The 22,644-nt window shown below is 42.0% G+C and overlaps 1 protein-coding gene across 1 annotated transcript in view; it reads left to right on the top strand.

The window, feature by feature from the left end:
- Positions 1–22,644, top strand: part of HS3ST4 (heparan sulfate (glucosamine) 3-O-sulfotransferase 4) — a 487,219-nt gene that overhangs the window by 42,716 nt on the left and 421,859 nt on the right. The window lies entirely within an intron of this gene.

The raw sequence follows: 22,644 nt of genomic DNA on the forward strand, positions 1-22,644 counted from the left end.
GAGGACCCAGGCTCCTAGAGAGGCATTGCGTGAATGGGAGTGTGTAGACTTGGGCAGAACTAGGACCAGCAATTAGGCCTCCTAACTCCCACCTCCAGGGCTGTCTACCACAAATCAGTCATCCAACAAATATTTATTGTGGATTTCTGTTCCGGGCGCTGTGTGAGGTGCTGGGGTATAATGGAGCTCAGGAAGCTGTAATTCCTCCCTTTTATGGAATTTACGGTGTAGTGGAACACTCTGGCCACAATCAAGCAGACAATCCCAGGCATGTGTGATTTCCCTAGGAAACTGTCAGCTCATGTAATGAGCTGGGTGATATGAAGATGAGCTGGTGGATTCAGGTGCCCCTCTGTGTGACACAGATGTATTCCAACAGAAGCCTTTGAGAGGGAAATAGAGAGTGCTAGAAGCCAAAGGAACCATCTGATGGTGGGGATTTCAGGATTTATTTTGGGATGGTGGGGCGACCAAGGCCTACATTGGCCCAGGGTAATTTTCTGGTGCTTCCCACATCATTCCTCCTGGGGACACCTGTGCCAGGCTGTGAGTCAGCTCACCCACCCTGGAGTGTTCTCTACAGAGGAGTGTGTTTTGTGGATTCTGAAGCTGAGTTTAGTTTAGAAAACCCTTGGTCAAGGAACTGACTCCTTAGGAGCACACTTCAGATGTCTGTGCATTGAAGGGTTTGACCACCAGCTCCTTGTTCTCTAATAGAAGACATTGCCTTCAAAGCTTGGGTAAGAGGCCAGCATGGTCTACCTACCTGAATGTTTAGGTAGTGAGCACTGTAAGATGTAGCAGTACATAGTGTCATATAAGTCAGGACTCTGACATCATGCTTCCCCATGCAATAATTTATTTGCTCAACTAACTGAAACATCTAGCATCATCCAGAACCTTCAGGAAAAACTGGATCCAGAGACTCAAATCATCAGGGATCTGTTTCTTTCCAATTATTTGCTCTGCTCTGTGTTGACTCTGTTCTCACGTGTACTTTTTTTTTTTTTGAGATGGGGGTCTTTATTTGTCACCCAGACTACAGTGCAGTGGTGCAGTCATGGCTTACTGCAGCCTTGAACTCCTGGACTCAAGCAACCCTCCACCCTCAGCCTCCTGAGTAGCTGGGACTACAGGTGCGCACCATCACAATGGGCTTCTTTGAAAAGTTGTTTTGTAGAGACAGGGTTTCACTGTGTTGCCAAGGCTGGTCTCGAACTCTTGGTCTCAAGCAGTTCTCCTGGCATAGCCTCCCTAAGTGCTGGGATTACAGGTGTGAGCCACCGTGCCCAGCCCAGGTGTACTTTTAAAATGGCTCAACCACAGCAGAGAAAAGGGAACGCTGCTTTCCAAACAGTTTCAGCAGAAGTTCTAAGGCTGACTCTCATTGGCCCAGATTCAGCTATGTACTCATCCCTGAGCCTACCACTGTGAACCTAATGACACAGACCAGGAGCTAGGGGGTGGCATCGCCTGCCTCAGACAATGCAGAACTGGAGGAGGAAGAGATGGCCCCCAAAGGAAAATTGAGGCACTAATTACCAGAAGATAGAAAAAAAAGATAAGCAGAGAGGGTCTGAGGGATCAAATTCTTTGTTTATGATCTTGTCAGTTTTAATTTGCTCGATCACCAAGTTCTACCTAACTTTGCAATACTTCTCAAGAATCCCACTGTGTGTGCCCATCTGTCCTAGGCTGGGTTTTCATCTCCTCATGCCACAGATTTGCTTCAAAACAGGGCTTCCCATGTTGTCTGAGCAGAGGTCAAAGGATATTTTTCCAGGGAATAGTGGGGAAGCTCATTGGAATGGCATTCATAACAACGTTGGAAGAACATGTTTTTGAGGCTATGACCACCCTTTGTCATCATGTCACTGCAGAGTGGCTTTGGCCCTTACCTGCTGGATGTGTTTCATTTGAAGCGAGAAAACAAATCTTGCCGTATGAAGTTATTTATTAACATCTGTGAGGTGGAGTTTATAATATGGATTTTGAGACTGTGACTGTGACGATTACGTGCTATACGGCACGTGTAAAATTCTTGGCACTCACTGGATGCTCTGTAAGTGTTCTCAGATTTCCTCGAATCTGTAAGATGCACTCTTACTCATGTGATTCCTAAGAATAAAACTTTGCTAATTAAAGCATGACAATACTTTTACATTTAGAGCTTTAACATTTTATGTTCATAGAAAGAACATCCTCATACTAAGACATTTATCTTCTATCACTCTTGTGTATTCAATCATCAGAAAAAATAAATTGATTCCAGTATTCCAACGATTTCCTATTCAAAGTCTGACCCTCCTAAATCACCTCCAGTTCCCAGTGTCCTCCTCCCCTCCCCGTAGTATCCTTCATTGTTTCATCACATCTCTTGCAGGGTTTCTAAAGAGTGCTCTATTATTGTCCCCAGGATTTTCTTCCAAGATGCTGCTGGTTTTTCTTTTTTCTTTTCTTGTTTTTTCTTTTTTGAGATGGAGTCTAACACTGTCACCCAGGCTGGAGTGCAGTGGTGCGATCTCGGCTCACTGCAACCTCCACCTCCTGGGTTCAAGGGATTCTTCTGCTTCAGTCTCCCGAGTAGCTGGGATTACAGGCATCTGCCATCATGCCTGGTTAATTTTTGTATTTTTGTACAGATTTTTTTTTTAACTTTTTTTTTAGATTTGGGGGTACATGTGCAGGTTTGTTATATAAGTAAGTTGATAACAGATTGGATAAAGAAAATGTGGTACATGTGCATCATGGAATACTCTACAGCCATAAAAAAGTATGAGATCATGTCCTTCATGGGAACAGGGGTGGAGATGGATGCTGCTGGTTTTGATGCACATTTTGATACGTATGCTCTGGTGATGACCATACGTCATGACTACACCACTACTTGGTCAGTGGTGACACTTGTGAGACACGTTCTGGTTTGATGTAGATTAAAATGTGAATAAAAGGATATATTTTAAGTGACCCCCCCCCACAAACACAAACACACACTCACTGGAATACTATTCAGCCATAAAAAGAATGAAAACATATCTTTTACAGCAATGTGAGTAAAATCAGAGGTCATGATTTTAAGTGAAACATCTCACAAACAGAAAGTCAAATACTGCATTTTCTCACTTATAAGTGGGAGCCAAGTAATGTGTGCACAATAGACATAGAGAGTGTAATGATAGATATTGGAGGCTGCCAAGGGTAGGAGAGCGGGAGGGAGGTGAGATATTACTTAATGGGTACGATGTACATTATTTGAGTAACGGTTACACCAAAAGCCCAGAAGTCACCACTATGTAATATATCCATGTAACACAACTGTGCTTGTACCCCTTACAATTATACAAATAAAGAAACAATGTATACATTTTAGGATGATGAAACAAGGCAATTTGCTCACTTCCCTCTCCCTTCTCCCATCTTTGTTAATAGCAGTATCAGGGCAGCAAAACTTAATCTAATTGTGTCCCATTTCCTGATTTTGTGAGGAAACCGCGTAGATACCTGTAGCTTTTTTTTTTGATACGGAGTCTCACTCTGCCGCCCAGCCTGGAGTTCATGGTGTGATCTCAGCTCACTGCAACCTCCACTTCCAGGGTTCAAGCAGTTCTCCTGCCTCAGCCTCACGAGTAGCTGGGATTACAGGCGCCTGCCACCACGCTCAGCTAATTTTTTTGTATTTTTAGTAGAGATGGGGTTTCACTGTGTTAGCCAGGATGGCCTGTATCTCCTGACCTCATGATCTACCCTCCTCGGCCTCCCAAAGTGCTGGGATTACAGGCGTGAGCCACTGCACCCAGCCGATACCTGTAGCTTCTATGCCTTGCCTGTCCTCTGTCTCCTACAGGAAGCTTTCCTATGCTGATGGCGTGGAGATCCAGTAAACTACAGCTAAGCATTTATGACTATCAATGCAGCTCTTACCTCTTTCCCCATCACTCTTTACATGCCAGGCACCCTGCCTTCTCTCTCTTCTTTGAATAGTCCAGTCTTGTTTCTAACTCAGGGCCTTCATCCTAGTTCTCCCTAGTTCTCGAACAGGGAGTTATTGCCTGTCCTTTTGGGAAATGGGCAGGGACATTTTTGGCTGCCCTAGTGCCAAGAGAAGGGACCCTACAGATGTTAGGTGGGGTGGGGTGTCAAGGGTTGCTAAATGTCCCGCAATGCTCAGGACAGACCCACGGAAGAAAAGCAATCCCACTTCAAGTGACAGTAGCATCCCCTTTGAGGAAACCTACCCGTTTCCCTTAGTTTTGCCTGGCTTTCTGCCTGGTCACTTATTCGCGGTGTGGATGACGTCTGCTCTAAGTGTCAGAGTACAGCCTATGTTCTTAGGTTTCTCCCTCCAACTCACCTCCCTCCAGCTTGTCTGTGTGTCTGTTTTTGTCCCGGAACCATACTCTCTGATTACTTTAGCTTTGTAATATAGCTTGAAGTGAGGCAGTATGATGCTTCCAGCTTTGTTCTTGCTCAAGATTGACTTGGCTATTCAGGGTCTTTTGTAATTTCTTATAATATCTGTCACTCCATTCAGTTTAATAACCTTCATAGCACTTGCCACTGCCTAGTATTATCTTCTTCGTTTATTTGCATACTTCATTCACTTTTCGTTTGTGTCCTTCTACTAATACGTATACTCCATAAGAGCAGGAACCTGGCCTGTTTGATTTACTGCTCTATCTTCAGTCCCCAGAACAGAACTGTGCACTTTATAAATACTTGTTGAGGTTGGGTACGGTGGCTCATGCCTGTAATCCCAACACTTTGGGAGGCCGAGGCGGGTGGATCACCTGAGGTCAGGAGTTCAAGATCAGCCTGGCCAACATGGTGAAACCCCGTCTCAACTAAAAATACAAAAATTAGCTGGGTGTGGTGGTGGGCGCCTGTAATCCCAGCTACTGGGGAGCTTGAGGCAGGAGAATTGCTTGAGCCCAGGAAGTGGAGGTTTCAGTGAGCCAAGATCACGCCCCTGCACTCCCGCCTGGGCTACAGAGTGAAACTCTTGTCTCAAAAAACAAAAACAAACAAACAAACAAAAGAACTTGCTGAATGAATGAATGAAGGCTTAGAATTGTCTGCTAATTGCCCTACGCCTCCGGTTACATGGCAACTTCTACCTGCCTACTTTTGCTGTCTCCTTTTCTGTGCCTGACATGCTTAAAAACAACAAACAAGAAACTCGAAAGACTCACCACTGGTTAGCTGGCTGTCATCATGACTGTCTGCCACTCCTGCTTCATTTTTCTAAGGAACGATGACACTGTTCATCAGAGTCAAAGTGAATTGGATGGGTGATGTCTTAAGCTGATTGTTTCCTGAAAAGTGCTTTGCAGAGCAGGACTCCCTGGATGTCTCTGTCTGTCTGGGATGGTAGCACATGGGAAAGATGATGATGTTGGCTATTGAAAGATGTCCTTTCCACTTACGCTTTCTTTGAGATTCCAAGTTTGGGTTTTCAGATCTTTTCCTTGTAAGGGAAAAATGCCATTCTGGCTTTGACATCTTCCTGTGGTTGAAGTGATTAAAGAAAGAGCATCTCTTGAAGGCTTTTTCCAGAAAGGTAGAGATGAGACCTGGGTGAGACTCGTTAGCCAGTGCTGAGTGTTCCTTCCAAGCCAAGGACCTGTTTCTGCCTGTTTCTTTTTCTTCCTTTTTTTCTTTCTTTCCTTATTTTTTTAGCCCCCAAGGATTCTGACTTGGTATGCCTTGGGTGGCCTGAGAATCTGTAGTTTTGCTAAGTTCTCTTAGATGATTGTCATCTGCATCCAGGATTTGCAAAGCTCTGAGCTGAGAGCCTACTGCATCATTCTAGGATTAGGGTCATGAGGCACTGGACTAGAGTCGTGGCAATGGCAGTAGAAAGGACTATTTGCAGTTGAATGACATCTTAAATAAACAGAGAAATTGATGATAGGTTGACTAGAGGGGATTTAAAAGGAGAAAAAAGTCAAAAATGACTTCCAAGTTTCTAATCTGATAGAAGAAAGGATAGTTTGAGATAAATTGTGACACCATTGAGTTTGAGTAGATGTCCACCTGTTTCTTTAGTGTAAATATTTGTCTGCTCCGAATAGATCCAGTTTCTTGGATGGACTGAGCCCCAAAGATCTTAGTTTCCAAGTGACTCCTTTAAAAGAAGGTTAATTAACTTGGTCCAGGTGAGACAAGTAGAAGGACAGCAATGAATAACAACCCGGTATTCTGGTTGTAGCTTCCTTCTTGTGGGGGGAATCATTTTGATTTTGTGGTAGCTAATTTAAACCATGCAAAATAAAAGGATCGTTAAAAGAATGATCTCTTCTTTATGGTAACCACTTTCTATGCCTTTGTCTCACCAATCCCAACAACCTATGAGGACACTGTTATCACAATCCCTGATGCTCATAAGGAAACTGAGGATCAGAGAGATGGAGTCACTTGCCCAGGGTCACACAGTGCCAGAACCAGAGGTTCACATATCATCTGCCCCTCAAAACTCACATTCCTAATTACTAAGCGGATGGAGTTCCCCTAATTATTTACTTTTTAATCTTATTTGCTAAGATCCATGGAAAAAAGGAGTATGTGAGTAAATATAGTTGAAAGACGTAGTGAAATTTCTCTTTACTGGGCCTAGCATAGATTTTTAGTTTCTATCTAGCATCTGCTACTATTACATTTTTAATGATACTACATAAAGTGTGTGTCTGTGTGTGTACTTCACTTTTGCAAAAAATGTTTGAAGGGATTTCTTTTTTTGAATTACTTGTCTTCTTTCCTTCCCATGCAGGACTTTAACAAATCTTGAAACATTTATTATACACAGACATTTTTTTGTATCCTATTTTACATTTGAAAATCTGAGATGGATCATAAATTGGTTTTTTTTATTGCTTTAAATGATGTACTCCTCAGTCTTTTTTGTTTTGTTTTGTTTTTGCATAAAGAAATGCATTTACCTTGCCAAGATTTCATTTTAAGCACCAGCACTGCATTTCTTAAAGGATGAGTTTGAATTAAAGGTAAAAAAAAAAACAAAACAAAACAAAAGGGGGGCAGGGAGAGGAGGGGAGGCAATGGGGCCAGATTTCTAGGATTATACATAGCTGTACAAAGTACTTTGAGGGTTCTGCTTCTTGTTGAACTTGGTTGAACTTCAGATTCAATAAGTTTTCTTTAAAAAAGAGGGCCTATTGTATCATCTGTGAGATGATAATCTAGAATACTCTGGAGCTTATAAAACCCTCTTGTCTGCGATATTTCATTTAGTTGATTCAAATAATTTCAATGAGATTTGTTTCTGTCGTTAATGTACCCGGCCCTGTGCTAGTTTCTGGCCCATGGAGGAGACCACATATGTTGCTCTTGAGTGTAATAAAAAGGCATGGAGGTATACAGGAGCCCATGCTGTGACAGAGGTCTCTTTGACACCATTATCATGATCCCTTATACCGGTGAGGACACCAAGACTCAGAGGGATGGAGTCACTTGCCCAAGGCCACACAGTGCTAGAACCAGGGACTCACATGTTCTCTGGCCCTCCAAACCTACATTCTTAATTGCTAAGTGGATAGAGCTCCCCTGTTATTTACTTTTCAATCTTTTTGCTAAGATTCATGGTTAAAAAAAAGAGTATGTGAGTAAATACAGTTGAAAGACATAGCAAGTGTTTCTCATTACTGGGAAATTGTAATGAATAGTGATCATTACTCTCAGAGGCAAATGACAGAGACATACTGGAAAGAATTTATTTTTGCTGGCATAATTGAAAAATCCGGGGAATATATGTAACTATTCAAAGTGCTGCATCTGAGTGCGCAAATCCACACCCCCCACCTCACCACCAAACCAGTGCCTTGACACTGCTTTCTTTCACATTGGCTTCATTTATGGACAAGCTCTCCTCACATAGTCCCAGAAATGGTACCTAGAAGCTCCATGTATTAATCTTACCAGCTTAGGTACCTGAGTGGTAAAGAGAAAGCCTTCTTTCTAATAATTCCACCAAAAATCTCACTGTTGATTCTCACTGGCCCCACTTAGGTCATCTGTTCACTCTAAACCAGCCACAGTGGTCAACAGTGATCAGGGGAATAGACTGTGGCTATCAGCCAGGTCAGAAACATGGGAACCTTGGACTCAGGGGAGTAATGCCAGGGTAAATCCAGGGTAAATCCCACCAGGTAAACATGATGGAGAGGCATGGTTCCCAGAGGACAATAGGGGTGCTATTAGAAGAATAAGGTTGAATAGATTCTGGGCAAGTGAAAGCAACAGAGGTCTCTGACTCTTCTGGATCAGTCAGCCTTTTGAAAGTGCCATGCCCTGTCTTCTGTAGCATTTGGCTATTTCCATGCTTAGCTGCTGCCGACCTTTTGTTTTACTCTCAGCATGCAGTGCATGTTTCATGGGTTGAGCTTAGTATCTGCCATCCTCTGCTTTCAACCTTCTCAAATATGAATGCTTCATAACTTCTGTTGTCACGTATCCGAGGGTGGATTTCAAATCCTTTCTCTGTAGCCTTGACCATTCTGACAGATGTATGCCTCTGATTTCTAACATGTCTCTCGAACTTCCTTCCAGTTGTGTTACCTTCCCATGATACTCCACATGTTATTAGACAAACCCAGCATACCCACTGCTTCACAAAACCGGAATCCCACTGAACTTCCCCAAAGCCCCTAGTCATTGAAGATATCAGAGAGGTCCAGAATACCTAACTGCAACCTCAACATTGCAGAGAGTTAGCTATCAAAGTCTCTTCCAGTAACAGGGCACTCATGGGAAACCTTGCATGTTTCAGTGAGGAAGAGGCAGTGTAGCCTCCTGGTGATGAGTGTGTGGGCTGGGAGGACCAGAACACTGGAATCTTGGCTGTGCACGCATCTTCTTATCTGTGTGACCTTGGGCAAGTGATTAAACCTTTCTTTCTCAATTTGCTTATCTATACAAATAGGGATAATAATAGTACTTACTTTAGAGAGTCCTGTGAATGAAATGAATTAAACATATAAAGCACTCAGAATAGTGTTACCACATAATGACTTTAAAATGTTAGGTATTTATTTTGGGAACAAGTTGAAGTGTAAGTCAATTAATCAATCAGCATATCAGAGGAGGCTGGATTGCATGAGGGAGCTTACTTTTTGTTTGATGGGTTTTTTTTTTGTTTTTTTTTTTTTGAGATAGAGTCTCACTCTGTCACCCAGGCTGCAGTGCAGTGGTGCGATCTCAGCTCACTAAAACATGTGCCTCCCTGGTTCAAGTGATTCTTCTGCCTTAGCCTCCTGAGTAGCTAGGATTACAGGTGTGCTTCACCATGACCATCTAATTTCTGTATTTTTTAGTAGAAATGGGTTTTCACCATGTTGGCCAGGCTGGTCTGGAACTCTTGTCCTCAAGTTACCTGCCCACCTATGCCTACCAAAGCACTGGGATTACAGGTGTGAGCCCCTGCCCTTGGCTGTTTGATGGATCTTACGCTGATTTCCTTTGACTCTCACATCTTGTTTCCCTTGCTCCTTCTGTAGCAACATGGAATGAGTCTTACTGTTCTAGAACATGTTGGCTTTTCATATATTTCCCATAGTCTTTATCACACATCTCGGTATTCTCTTCTGCAGTTTAAATAGCCTAGATTTTTCAGTTGACATTGTTCAAGGCCTTTGATTACACTTGACTCCATTCTGAACTGCCTCAATTTTATCAGCATTTTTCTTCAAATGAAGTGCTCAGGAATGAATTCACTATTCCAGCTGTTGTCTAAAAAGCATATTAGAAAATTTATCTTATCTGTTCCTTATCCTCTACCTTTATTAATATAACCTGATATTGAATCCGCTTTTTAAAATCAGCTGCAATACAAGGTTGACTAATATTGAGTATTGTAGTTAACGAAGATCCTGGAGAGACGTAACTTTTTAAATTCATCCTGGTTTCAGGTAGATGCTTTTCATATCTTCATTTTTTAATGGGTCTAAAAATCTACCTGACGTTTGATGCTGTCACCCAGTACACTGGATAATCAAATCAGCTTGGTGTGAGAGATTCGAAGTTAATAAGCTGCATGTGTGAGTTCAGCCCAGGTTCCACTGCATGTAGTGGAAACATCCCAAATAGCAGTGGCTTAAATACCACTGAAGTTTGTTTTTCTCTTAAATATAAAAAAAAGTCCAGAGTTAGGCATGGTGTAACATGGTCCATCATTTTTCCATCATCATTATCATCATTATCATCATCATTATCATCATCATCATCATCAATATGATTGATGCCTCAGGGATCAAGATGGCTACTGGGACTCCAGCCATTGCATTTACATTCTGATACAGTTTGGCTGTGTCCCCACCCAAATCTCATCTTAAATTCCCATGTGTTGTGGGAAGAACCTGGTGGGAGGTAATTGAATCACAGGGCAGGTCTTTCCCATATAGTGAAGTCTCATGAGATCTGATGGTTTTGAAAAACGGGGGTCTCCCTGCACAATGCCTGCTGCCATCCATGTAAGATGTGACTTGCTCCTCCTTGCCTTCCACCATGATTGTGAGGCTTCCCCAGTCACGTGGAACTGTAAGTCCAATTAAACTGCTTTCCTTTGTAAAATGCCCAGGCTTGGATATGTCTCTATCAGCATTGTGAAAACGTACTATTATACAACCTAAATGGGAGGAATGGAGAAGAGATAAAGAAGGCACATCTCTTCCTTTTAAGGGAATTTTCATGAAAGTCTTGAAAAATGCTTCTCAATGGCCAGGACTGAGTCATATTGTCCAGGACTTAGTCACATGCTTAGTTGCAAGAGGGCCTGGAAAAGATAGTCTTTTGGCTGGGTAATTACATATGCAGATAAAAATAAGTATTCTGTTACTAAAGATGAAGGAGAGAATACTTGGCGAGTTGGGTCACTGGCAGTCTTGGCCACCCATTTTTGGTGATAATATTTTGAACAAGAGCAAGGATCTTGTCCTCCCATTGAGCATCATGTGCTTGGTCCATGTGCTACCATTGTTCTGTGGACTTACACATTGATTCTAAGCATTACTGAATGCTTAGAGCAAGCTTAGAATCAGTAATTAGAACAACCATTTCTGAAATAGTTGTTTTCAGACCATCCTTGTTAGATTTGCAGGGATGCTTATTAAAGACGCAGAATCCTGGGCCATGTCCTATGTTTTTAAACCTAGTAAATATTTTATTACTCTCCGTTCAATAACATTCACAAAATTTAAGTGTTAAATTGGTGGATTTTGATGAATGCACACAGTCATGTAACTACCACAACTGTCAAGGCATAAAACATTTGTATTACCCGGAAAAATTCCACTGTGTCCCTTTGAAGACCTCTCCCCTACTCTGGCTCCTAGAAATATGCTTTATGTCAGTTTGTGTTTATCTTGTCTAGAGTTTTATATAAAAAGAATCATATAGTGTGTAGTCTTTTGCATATCATTAAAATTTGAAATTCACCAGTCTACATGTTTTGGATAAAAGTAAGCTCTGACTTGTCCTAACCATTTTTTCACTTGGATTTGATTTCTTCATCTGGTCTCTATAGTATCATGGGGCAGTTTGTCAGATGTTATGTTTGGCAAATATGGAAACATGATTTCCACTGCATAAAGCCTTCCTCCCTTCATTTTCACCTGATTAAGTTATCCTCCAGATCTTAGCATAGATTTTCCTTCTATTGGAAATTCTTCTTCAGTTCTCTCACTGTGCATCAGGTGCTTTGTCTATATGCTACCATTGTTCCATGGATTTACCTATTGATTCTTACCTCACCCTAAGTCTTCTCAATTAGACTGTGAGATTCTGAAGGGCAGCATTTATTCCTTGCTTATCATTGAATCCCCAGTGCCTTGACCATGTTTAATTGAAAATACTTGGAAAACATTTTCAAGTGAATTAATTGAGTACAAAATAGTATTATAAGTGTTATAATGTGATATTAAAGGTGATGGATCAGCAAGGGAATATGGCTGAGGAGATTCAGAGAATGATTTTCAGGTCATAATCTGGATCTTGAAGGAGTTTTTCCAAACAAGTAATGGGATTAGAACATCTTGAGTAAAGCCATCTATGTGGGCAAAGGCATGGAGACGTGACTGGATATGAGGAGTCTGCAGAGGAAGAAAGAGTTGCAAGTGATTAGAGCACACGGTGTGTAGCCAAAAAGAAGGGGATAAACGGAGTCAAAAATTGATGTCAGCCATCACAATTTTTTTCTTTTCTTTTCTTTTTTTTGGAGACAGAGTCTCACCCTGTCGTCCAGTCTGGAGTGCAATGGCGGGTTCTTGGCTCACTGCAACCTCTGCCTGCCAGGTTCAAGTCATTCTCCTCCCTCAGCCTTCTGAGTAACTGGGATTACAGGTGTGAGCCACGACTTCCGGCTAATTTTTTGTATCTTTAGTAGAGACGGGGTTTCACCATGCTGGCCAGGCTGGTCTCAAACTCCTGACCTCATGATCCTCCCGCCTTGGCCTCCCAAAATGATGGAATTAGGCGTGAGCCACTGCTCCTAGCCCACAATTATTTTTATAGAGAGGAGTTCTTGCTCCATCACCTATGCTAAAATGCAGTGGCATAATCATAGCTCACTGAAGCCTGGAACTCCAGGGCTCAAGCAGTCCTCCCGCCTCAGTCTGCCAAGTAGCTGAGACCACAGGCGTGCACCGTCACACCAGCTTGGTTTTTTTTATTTTTAATTTTTTTGTAGAGATGGATGCTGCTGTGTTTTTCAGACTTGTCTTGAACTCCTGGCTTCAAACAATCCTCCTGCCTCAGCCTCTCAAAGTGTTGGCATGACAGGTGACAGACACTGCACACAGCCATCACAATCAGAAAGAAGTGAGAGAAACTTGATAGTTGGCATGGAAAAATATTTTCATCATTATTCCTTGATCCTGGTGACTACTCCTCTTTCCATAGATTTCTGGCCATTACAGGCTGGGGATGCCATAGGCATACAGATATGCTATTTCCAAAGACACAGAAATGGCTTGTCTTCAGCACCACTGGTCGTGGAGAGCTCCCCAGGCAAAGCTAAGCTTTTGCTACCTTCTGTAGGTCCAGCCATTTGGGTTGTCTCCATGCAGGGCATGTGGCAGCCCAGAACTCACAACCTGTGGTGGCAGAGCATTCAACATATCAGAACCAAGAAGTAGCAGCTACCCTCACTGGCATAGCTTCAGCATTTCCTCATTTAATCCTCACGACTCTTATCAGGCAGATGTTATTTTTATTCCTCTTCTGCAGAGAAAACTGAAGCACAGATAGAAGAGATGAGTGGAAGATCCAGAACTCAAGCCTGGTTCTTTCTGACACCGTCTGTGCTCTCAGTCCCTGCGCTTGTTTTCTAGTGAGCACTAGCAGACTCTTACAGAGGTCTCCACTGCCTCTCAGATGCCCAAGCATGGATGTCTTCTCTAGCATTGCAGACAATTCATAGTTGGAGTCTTACTAGAGCAAACTCAGCAATCCTGGGAGGGATAGGAGGAGAGAAGACTTTTCCTAGCTCACCCCCTCCTGAGTTTGAAAGGGTGCTCTCAGCTTAATGTGTCATCTGGCAAGCAGGTGTGTGCTCCTGAAATGTTCTGGCAATTGCACCTGTGAAAGGGAAGTTAGTGAAATTCAGAAATTAAGTATCTCTCTCACCAATAGAAGTCACTGAAGCTGCAGTTGTTATTGGTGGTGGTTGCATGGATGAATGGCTACTTTCTCACTAATTTTATTTATAATTATACTTCCCTAATGATTGTCTGGGACCTGGGCATTGGGAGGTCCATCTCAATGTCTGCAGGGGAGATGTATTGAGCTCTCCCCAGGTCTGCTGCATCCTGGCTGTGCTTGGGTGGGCATGCTCACATATGGCATAAGCATTTCTTTCTTAATGGTTGCATGCCGCTCCCCTCCCCCCCTTTAAAATGAGCCCATACTGTGCCCCATTAGCTGAAATTGACATGATGGTTATTTTCAATGCCATTTCTTTAAAGAACTCAGTCTCACTGTGCATTGCTAGCTTTTTCCCTTTGCTAAGTGGAATGAAGAACCCCTGGGAAAGTGTAGTGGCAGCTTTTCAGAAACTGCAGAGCCCAGCTCCTACCTTCCCACCCCCACACCTGCAGCTCAGAGAGCATCACATATTATGCAAACATTAAGAATTCCTCCCTCAATGCAGAATCCTCTGGAAATCTCAGAATCAAAAAGCTTCATGATAAAAATGCATGAAGCAATGTCCTTATTGTTAAACGTACATATCCAGCTGAGATACTGTACATGATAATGCAATTTTCTATGCAAAAAGGGTTTATCTCCATCCAAATATTATTCCATATCATTATTCATTCTGGAGAAATGATTGCTGTCCTAGGTTAACTGATTGAACTTTTGGAACAAATGCTTCAAGCTTATCTTACTGGCTATATTGCCTGACTTCTCATAAATTGCCATTAGATTGGTAGGAATGAATAAATGTACACTCTATTAGGAAATATTAAAGTTTTTCTACTGGTTTAGAATAAAAACAGGATTAAAGGGGGCATTTCTTAGATTCAGTACAGCATGAAATTGAAATCTTTGTTGGCATGGGAAATGTGCAATATGAATATTCTTCCCATTTTCTGATAGCCAGGGGATTGTGAAGACTGGACAAACCATTCCAGAGTTTGCCTGTAGATGCTAAAGCAGGAGAGGTTGGAAAAGCCCATCTTGGTATTTCCCAAGTGTGTGTCTATTAGTGGTCAGACTCTTAAATAATAATAATAACAACAGCAGCAATAAACATTTCTTAAGTTTAGATATACACCAGGCACTCTTATATGGTTGCTCATCTTTAGACATATTTTTTAGGCTGATTAAGAAGCTGGGGCTGTGGCCAGGTGCAGTGGCTCACACCTGTAATCCCAGCACTTTGGGAGGCCTAGGTGGGCAAATTGCTTGAGCCCGGGAGTTCAAGACTAGCCTGGGCAACATGAGGAAACCTGGTCTCTACTAAAAATACAAAAAATTTGCTGGACGTGGTGACATTCACCTGTAGTTCCAGTTACTTGGGAGGCTGAGGTAGGAGGATCACCTGAACCTGGGAAGTTGAGGCCGCTGTGAGCTGCCGTTGCACCACTGTATTCCAGCCTGGGCAATGGGAGTGAGATCCCATATCAAAAAAAAAAAAAAAAAAAAGAGGAAGAAGAAGAAAAAGCAGCAGCAGCTGGAACAAGACTGCCTTGGTCCCTCTCACTAGGTGAGTTTGGGCAAGCTGTTCTCCTCTCTTTGCCTCAGTTTCCCATTTGTAAAAGGGATAATAGCAACTTTCTACCTCAGGAGATTAAGTGATTTGAATTATGTAATACATGTAAAATGGGTCCGGAAACATAGACAGCTCTAAATAATTGTTTGTTTTTGTTTTTATTATCATTTTACTTTGATAATTATTCAAAGAACCTTCTGTGGTAGTTATTATTAGTCTTAGTCCCATTTTCTAGATGCTAAAACTAATAATGTAGAAATTGATGATTCACAGAAGTAACAGTAGGTGTTTATAACACTTACTATTCTGGCTGGCAAAGTGGTATAACAAATTCACAAATTCACAAAGTTTTATACCATTAAACAACCACAATTTTATTATGCTCATATATTCCGTGGGGGAAGGACAAGAGCACTATGCAAAAAGGTTGTTTTGCTCCATGGTATCTGGTGTCTTAGATGGAAAATCCCAAATGGTTGCCACTGAAATCCTATGGAGTCTTCTTAATTTATATGTTTTGGATCTAGGCTGGTATGAAACAAAAACTGGGTCACCTGGGATGGTTGATTGGAGTTTCTACATACGGCCTCTCTATATGGCTTGGGCTTCCTCACAGCGTGGAGACCTTAGAGTAGTCCAACTTCTTAGAGCAGCTCAGAGCTCCAAAAATTAATGTTCTAGTGACAAAGGTAGAAGCTGCGTGATCTTTACAACCTAACCTTGGACATCACATTCCATCATTTCATACTCTAGTGGTCAAAGCAGTCACTAGCCCAACTTGATTCAAGGGAAGAAGACATAGAGCCATTTTCCATGGAAGAAATGTCATGGACTTTGCAGCTATGCTTTATAGCGAACACTTATACTGTTAGACCTGATGCTACCTTTGTGTCTGGAAGTTGACAGCTGTTACTTACCCCATCAAGAGTACAATGTGGCTCTTGAAAAGCTCAAAGCTCAGAGTATGAACTACTTGAGGCACTTTCTCAGAACTTGGGAGACCAGCCCTTGGCAGCATTGCCATCTTGGAAGCTATTTGCATTCACACTTATGCAATTTCTCTCCCATGAATATTCAGGTTCCCACTCACTTGCCTGGGCCTGTGTGTGCCTATGTGTGTGCATGTGAACGTGTATGCCTGCATAGTATCAGCCTCTTCTGTCTTCTTTATTCCACCCTCCTACTTCATTCTCCTTCCCCGCTTTTCCCTTCTACTTCTTTCTTTCCAGTGGATTCAATTAGTTCTCTTTGCTGCCTTAGCAATAAAACAGTTCCCTCCACAGCATTTGAATGAGTCTCTCTCATTATTTCATTTAGATTGTTGTTATGTTTGAAAACTTGAGGGCAGGGCAGGCAGGAGGAAAGGAATGTTAATTTGCAGGGAGTCCCCATTGTGTGGTGGAAGTGCTGTGGAACAGGAGCCAAGAAGCTGCCACTTGATGTACTCATAGATACATAAATAATTGATAAGGGATGCTTAAAACTGCACAACTCCTGTGTCTGCTCATGCTGAGACCCATGACCTTGCAGGAGAGAGCAGTTGCGCAGGTTCTGACCATGGCCTGGTTTGCAATGGCTGATTGCCACAACTCCTTTTGCTTTTTGAATAGAGATATTTCCTCTGAAAGTGTGTGTATGCGGATGTGGATGGATATGTGTGTTTATGTGTGCTCATGTGTGTATGTATGCACTTGGCTTCATTTAGTTTGCCTCTACACACTCCTGTTATGGAGATGTTCTTTCACTATGGCCATCGCTGGGAAAATGCAGTAGCAGGCAGAGACTGCGCTTAGTATCCTTGTAATTTGACTCACAGAATGTCAGAAGACGTTACACAAAGCAAGGAATTAAGCTCTGTGAGTGCTGGAGTGACGTTGATTATGTAGGAATGACATATAAATAATTACAAAGCACTCCGGGTTTTTGTTAGTAATCTGTGTTTAGAGTCCCTTTTCAGGAGTTTGAAATGTCATCATGTAGCTGAATAGTGCTAACAGACCTGCATTTTATTCCTGCTTCACACTGCGCTAAACAGGAATCGTATTTGTTACTATGCTGAAGAGCATCTTAGTGGAAAAAATAAAAAGGGCTAGTGCGGAGTAAGCAGGACTAGATTTAAATCTAATTGCCTTTCCTGTTTTCCACTGCTATTTGGCTTACACACAGTGGTAGTATTTGTGGGAAATGAGGATTAGTTTGCTTGCTGGAAGGTACAAGGAGGAAAGGCGGGTATTGGGGCAATCGGGAGCGATCCCAGACCACAGTGGACGAAAGGAGGTCCCGATGTTGTTGTACATTAGATTGTTTTTTAAAAAATGGCCTTCCTGCTGCATTTCTGTGACTAGTAAGTTTTAAATCTACTCAACTGCTTCCATTTCCCCCCTCCTTTTTTTTTTTTCTCATCCTGAGATTAAATCTGGGACTGTCTGAAAGCTTTCAAACTGAAGAATGGATCAGACCAGCTTTGGAATACGGGTGGAGATTGGACTAGGAAGGTACCTGTCCATTCATTATTTGATGAATAAATATGTCATAGAAAGAGAAGTTTCATGACAGACTCTGGGGTCACAGTCACTGATTATGCCAACCAATTATCAAGGCAAGGTGTTGGGCTCTTTAGCTGTAGATACGTTTCACAATAGCAAGTGGTCAACTGAACGGGCCAGTTGAAAACTCTTATTCATAACATGAAGACATAAAATGGAAATGCTTTGGGAGGGGGTGTGGATATGTGTACTTGGACAAGAAAGGCCATTTTGCTCATGAAAAATGAAGCCTTAGAGTTGTGTAAGAATGAGGGAAAATTTTAGTAATTAATCACATTCGTCATAATGAGGAGAGGAAATCAACATGATAAAAGGATTTGTCTGAACGGATTATAGGCAAATTTAAAAGAGGGAGTAAAAAAAAATGGCAACAAAGGACATTGCTGGCTTGGGAATTGTGCTCTTTGAAAATTCTCAATCATTCTTACAATCAATTCTACATTTTCTCAATAGCCACGTGAAACACAGCTCTCTCTTCATTGTCTTAGATTAACCACTAACGGCAAACCATACATTAAACAAAGTATTGAGTATTTGTCTTCCAAAAATACACTTGAATGTTGTTTATTTCCCCGATAGGTCTGCTATGATGCGTTTAGGTGCCATATTGCTAACTACATACTGTACTTTAATATCTGCACCAGCTAGTCTTCAACTGCTTTACTTGGGAAGCAGCTGTGCTGGGGCCCTACAATTACAGATAGAGTTTTTCTCATAAACTGTTTAATTGTTTGCTTCTGGAAACAATTAGACTGACGGTATTATAGAGGGAGTGTCGTATTGCAGGCAGCAATCCTCTTTATGACTTTTCTTAGCAAAATGCCATGTTGGCATATGTTGGACCCACAAAGAAGATTCAGTTAGATGGTGACCTGACCTCCGAGAAAATTGTGCTCAACAATGTGATGGCTGAGTAGAGGTCTCCCGGGAAAATGGCTCTACCAAAGGGAAGTCAGTCTGTAAATAAGAGCTGCCCTGGCCTGGGTTGCTTCTGATGAGAATGGCACTAGGTATGGATGACACCCTTTCCTCTCTGCTACAGTGGTGGTAAACCTTGTAGCTTTCTTCAAAGCCGATTCAATGGCAGAACATTATCATAATTCATGATTCATGATGTTTGTCCAACTTGAGACATTTTCACGGGGCTGATGGTTTGCAAAGCCCTGGGAAGTAAATTGCTCTGGGAAGGAGTCAGATGTGTTGATACCTTTCTTTCATAGTCCAGGTCTCATAACATTAGTGATTGATGGCCAGAATGGCCTCACAGCTCCCTGGTGCTGGTGCGTTTCTGTTGGGTGTTTGGTTTGTGGGAGGTACTGTGCTATGTGTTATTCATGCATGCTTATCTCATTTAGTCCTGAGAAGCTCTTTAGGCATTTGTGTTATTATTTTCATTTGAAAGGTGAGGAAACAGAGGCTTAGCAAAGTTAAGTGGTGGTGTGCTCAAGATCACTTAGTGACATCAAGTAACGAGTCCTAGTCTCAAGCCCAGGCCTCTCTGGCTGTAACCCCCTGGCTTTTAACAACAGTAACGTACAGTTTCCTGAATCTTAATAAGGAAAGGAGATTTCTTATTCCCAGTGTTGTCTTTTATGCCACAGGCCAATAAAAGTACCAACGAAATGGGTTCCTCTTATTTTTTAATTGCTTATTTCTTCTGTTACAAATCAATAAGTTTATTAAATTTTCCCATATTTATTCAGCATCTACAATGTGTCCGACACAATGGTAGGTATAGGTCTATAGCAATGCCTTCATGAAATTTGCTAGTGGAGGCAAGGGGGAGGCATAAAATAAACAGATAAACAGAAATATACAACGTAATTTAAGACAGCCAGAATCACTAACAAGGACAATAATGTAATGATTATTGACTTGGTTGTGGTTCTTGTGATGGGGATGGTTGAACAAGACTTTTCTGAGGAAGTTTTACCTGAGTTGAAGCCTGAATCATGAGAAGGAGCCGGTCTTACAAAGAGCTGGGGAAAGGGCAAGTTCAAAGTTCTTAGTAATGAAATGAGCTCTGCATATTCTAGCTAAGATAGAACTTAAATAAAGCCAGAGTGTCTAGACTAATCCGTGGCAGCTGTATTTAAGGCCCTGGTACGGAGCCTTCAATCACACACTCCATACATCTACCCATCCACTTCTCCATCCATTCACCCACCCATCCATCCATTCACTTACGCATCCATCCACCCACCCACGTATCCGTGTATTCATTCACCTACCACCCATCCATCTATCCATCCATCCATGTACCCATCCAACCACACATCCACCTACCCATCTGTACTAGCCCATTCTCATGCTGTTAATAAAGACATACCCAAGACTTGGTAATTTATAAAGGAGAGAGGTTTTAATTGACTCACAATTCTGCATTGTTGGGGAACCCTCAGGAAACTTACAATCATGGCAAAAGGCACTTTTGCATAGAGTGACAGGAGAGAGAATGAGTTTCCAGTGAAGGGGAAAGCCCTTTATAAAACCCTCAAATTTCCTGAGAACTATTAGTGAGAACTATCATTATCACAAGAACAGGATGGGGGAAACCACCCCCATGATTAAATTATCTCCACCTGGTCCCTCCCACAACACATGGGGATTATGGGAACTACAATTCAAGATGAGATTTGGGTGGGGACCTAACCAAACCATATCGCCATCCATCCATCCATTCCTCCACCCATCCATCTATCCACCTACCCATCAGCCTGCCCATCCATCCATCCATCCGTCTATCTACCCATCCAGGTAACCATTCATCCACCCACCCAGTCATCCATCCATCTATCCATCATCCATCCATCCATCCATCCATCCGTCCATCTGCCCGCCCATCCATCCACCTATCCATCCACTCAGCCAACTATCCATCCATTCATTTATCCATTAATCTGTCCATCCATTCATCCATCCACCCCTCCACCCACACATCCATCCATTCAACAAGCATTCACACAGGCCTACTCCACAAGTCCCCTTGTAACATGGAAATCACAGAGATTAATAGGGTATACTTCTTGCCTTTAAGAAACTCCATACTATCAAAAGAGTCAGAAATTAATACAAGTAATATGAAAGTGTGTTCATAATGTAATGCTCAGGAGACTAAAGGAGCCTGAGAGAGGCAACAATAAACTGTGCCAGGGGAGTCAGGGAAGGCTACACTGAGGAGGTGACACTCCGGGCATGCTTTGGAGAAGGAGTATTTCCAGATAGAAAAAGAAGAGGAAATAGCATGCCCAAGGACCCAGATTTTGGGAAACCCATGGCGTGCATAGAGAGGTCTGAGGGGAATGGAAGAGACGGTAGTGCTGGGAGGTGAGGATGGAGAACCTTGTAGATCATCTGGTTCTAGGTCAGAGGTCATGAAATAGAAGTAAAAGGCTGTAGCCTTTTTGGCTTGCAGGTGTGCTTTCTTTACCTTGGCCTGAGGTTTCAAAAGAATACATCAATTTCTTAATTTTTAATTAGGACATATTTTACATTACTTAGATTTTTAGCTTCTCTTGGAAAAATCAGAAAATTTGGCCACACTGCACCCATATTTCTGTAAGGTTACAATGGGCTGGCCATCAAAGCAAAACTGCCCTCTTCAACTGGGGCATATGTTTCCTAATTTTCCATGATCCCTGCCCTTTCCAACTATATTCCCGAAATTGATGCTGAGTATCAGTTTTTTTTTCATCATCACACTTGCACTCTTGTCTTATAGAAAAGAGGAAAGTGAAATATTTCTTTGACTTATGTCTTCATCAGACACAAAAGGAGGCAAACTAAAGCTAGATTGAGAGATCTGTCTGATTCAAGAACAGTAAGAGAGAAAATATTTTTTTTTTTGTGGAAGTGAAGAATATTCCTTCATCTTTAACATGCAAACAAAGTATGTCAGTGTGGGAAGGATACAACTCTAGGTGGTGTTATAGACACGCACACACACAGACACACACACCCTGCTTTATTCCTTTCTGTTACATGGTTGGCCTTCAAACACGTGTGAGTCTGTGACCATTACTGCAAGGACTAGAGAATCTTGAAGGATTTTAAGCAGGGGAGAGTTACAAATATTGTTTGATCAGCGGTTTGGTAAAATCGCTCTGGTGGCAGTGAGGAGGGCTGCAGAAGATGATGATGATTTTGCAATGGGAGATGAGGGTGGAGGGTACATCTAAAAGCTGAACTGTTACATAGAAAGGTTGTTGCAATGATCCATTTGAGGGATGATCAAGACAAGATAGTGGCCGGAGGAGTTGAGAGCAAGGGTGAGACTGAAAATGTAGACCATGCATGAAAGTGATGAATCACCTGACAATCGTTTGAGTCCCTTCCCATGCTCTGATTTCACCCCAAAGAAGATCGCAGATCTTCAAATTCAATATTGACCACAAACCTTCCTGCGGAAGTAGAGGCATCTGCAGCCTCTTGAAACCTACAGTACATCCTTGCAGTGAAACTGCTTTGTTGATAAAAATGATCCCTGTGTGAAACAGATGTCACTGGTGCTGGCGCAGAGAGATGAGGAAAGATAAAGAATTACAGTGGAGTTGAAAACACTGTTAAAAAAATAAAAGACCTAACAGCATAGCACAGCAAAGAAGCAAAACTGCTTTGAAGCTACATATTTTTTCCGCACCTGACAGTGAAAACCTGTGAAACTTCATACTTCATGGAAAAAACTGAAGTGAAATTTGTTACAGTAACTCCCTTCAATTCGTGCTATACATATGCCTTATCTCTTTAATATGACTAAGAGCAACCCGAGGGATGGTACCTAGCTATGTGTCTCCTAGCTTATTTTAATAATCCCGTACCTATGTTTATAGTTAAATAAAATCAGTTTTCTGATGCAGAACTGGCATGTAAGGCTGAGCAGGT

Source organism: Mandrillus leucophaeus, unplaced genomic scaffold (genome assembly GCF_000951045.1).
Source record: "Mandrillus leucophaeus isolate KB7577 unplaced genomic scaffold, Mleu.le_1.0 Scaffold32, whole genome shotgun sequence".
Lineage (NCBI taxonomy): Eukaryota > Metazoa > Chordata > Mammalia > Primates > Cercopithecidae > Mandrillus > Mandrillus leucophaeus.